General features: G+C 44.1%; 1 pseudogene; it reads right to left on the reverse strand.

Moving 5' to 3' along the window:
• Positions 1-369, reverse strand: part of LOC116094877 — a 588-nt pseudogene extending 219 nt beyond the window's left edge.
• Between the last annotated feature and the right edge of the window lie 1,782 nt (positions 370-2,151).

The raw sequence follows: 2,151 nt of genomic DNA on the forward strand, positions 1-2,151 counted from the left end.
GCGGCCCAGGGGCAGTGCATAGTGGGACTCTTACCACTGTTGGTACGGTGTGCTGTCAATGAGCACAATACAATTCTCCACCAGGGTCTTGGTGCGGACAAGCTCGTTATTGGATGCATTGTAGACAACATCAATGATCCTCGTTTTTCAAGTACAACCCTCAGAGCTCCAGGAAACGTTGCCCACATCCAATCTCAGGGCACGGTACTTCTTATTGCCTCCTTGAACTCGGACTGTGTGTATGTGGTGACGGCCACTCTTAGTGTTTACAGCAGGCCGTCCCAGCTCCGACTTCTGCTTCCTGTGGTAGGGATTTCTCTTATCCCTGGTCTTGCGGGGCTTGTGCCGGTTGTCCCCAGAGATGCCCATCGCTCGGCGGGGGCTGGAAAGAGCGATTATCAATATTTTTTTTTCTCTTCTTTTTTTAAAACTTACAATTTATTTAATTTAAATTTTTATTGGATATTTTTGTTATTTATGTTTCAAATGTTATCCCCTTTCCGGTTCCTCTCCCTCCCAGAAACACCTTATCACATCCCACTGCTTCTGTGAGTGTGTTCCTCCACCCACCCACCCACTCCCACCTTCCCGCCCTCCATTCACCAATACTGGGACATCTATCGAGTGTTCATAGGACCAAGGACCTCTCCTTCCATTGGTGCATGACAAGGCCATCCTCTGCTACATATGCAGCTGGAGCCATGTGTACTCCTTTGTTGATGGCTTAGTCCCTAGGAATTCTGGGGGATCTGGCTGGTTGATATTGTTGTTCTTCCTATGGGGTTGCAAACCCCTTCAACTCATTAAGTCTTCTCTCTTACTCCTCTATTAGGGACCCCCAGCTCAGTTCAATGGTTGGCTGCTAACATCCACCTCTGTATTTGTAAGGTTCTGGCAGAACCTCTCAGGAGACAGTCATATCAGGCTCCTTTCAGCATGCACTTCTTGGCATCCACAATAGAGTCTGGGTGTGGTAACTGTATATGGGATGGATCCCCAGATGGGACAGTCTCTGGGTGGCGTTTCCTTTAGTCTCTGCTCTATGCTTTATCTCCATATTTACTCCTGTGAGTATTTTGTTCTCCTTCTAAGAAGGACTGAAGGACCTACCCTTTGGTCTTCCTTCTTATTGAGTTTCATGTGTCTGTGAATTGTATCCTGGTTATCTGGAGCTTTTGGGCTAGTATCTACTTATCAGAGAATACAGACCATGTGTTTTCTTTTGCAATTGGTTGACCTCACTCAGGATGATATTTTCTAGTTCTATCCTTTTGCCTAAGAATTTCATGAATTCATTATTTTTAATAGTTGAGTAATACCCCATTGTGTAGATGTACCGCATTTGCGGTATCCATTCCTCCGTTGAAGGACATCTGGGTTCTTTCCAGCTTCTGGCTATTATAAATAAGGCTGCTATGAACATAGTGGGGCATGTGTCCTTATTGCATGTTGGAGCATCTTCTGGGTATATGCCCAGGAGTGGTATAGCTAGGTCCACAAGTAATACAAGGTCCAATTTTCTAAGAAACTGCCAAACTGACTTCCAGAGGGGTTGCACCAGCTTGCATTCCAACCAGCAGTGGAGAAGTGTTCCTCTATCTGAATATCCTCGCCAACATCTGTTGTCATCTGAGATTTTGATCTTAGCCATTCTGACTGGTGTGAGGTGGAATGTCAGGGTTGTTTCAGTTTGCATTTCATTGATAACTAAGGATGTAGGACATTTCTTTAGGTGTTTCTCAGCCCTTCGAGTTTCCTCTGTTGAGAATTCTGTTTAGCTCTGTACCTCATTTTTTAATAGAGTTATTTGGTTCTTTGGAGTCTAACTTCTTGAGTTCTTTGTATACATTGGATATTAGCCCTCTATCAGATGTGAAATTGGTAAAGATCTTTTCCCAATCTCTTGGTTGCCATTTTGTCCTATTGACAGTGTCCTTTGCCTTACGGAAGCTTTGCAATTTTATGAGGTCCCATTTGTTGATTCTTGATCTTATAGCACAAGCCATTGGTGTTCTGATTAGCCTTGTCTAGTCCCTGATTTTAGTGGGATTGCTTCAAGTTTCTCTCTATTCATTTTGAGGTTGGCTACTGGTTTGCTGTGTGTTGCTTTTACTATGTTTAGGTACGGGGCTTGACTTCCTGATCTTTCCA

The sequence above is a fragment of the Mastomys coucha genome, unplaced genomic scaffold (assembly GCF_008632895.1).
Source record: "Mastomys coucha isolate ucsf_1 unplaced genomic scaffold, UCSF_Mcou_1 pScaffold17, whole genome shotgun sequence".
NCBI classification, from domain to species: domain Eukaryota; kingdom Metazoa; phylum Chordata; class Mammalia; order Rodentia; family Muridae; genus Mastomys; species Mastomys coucha.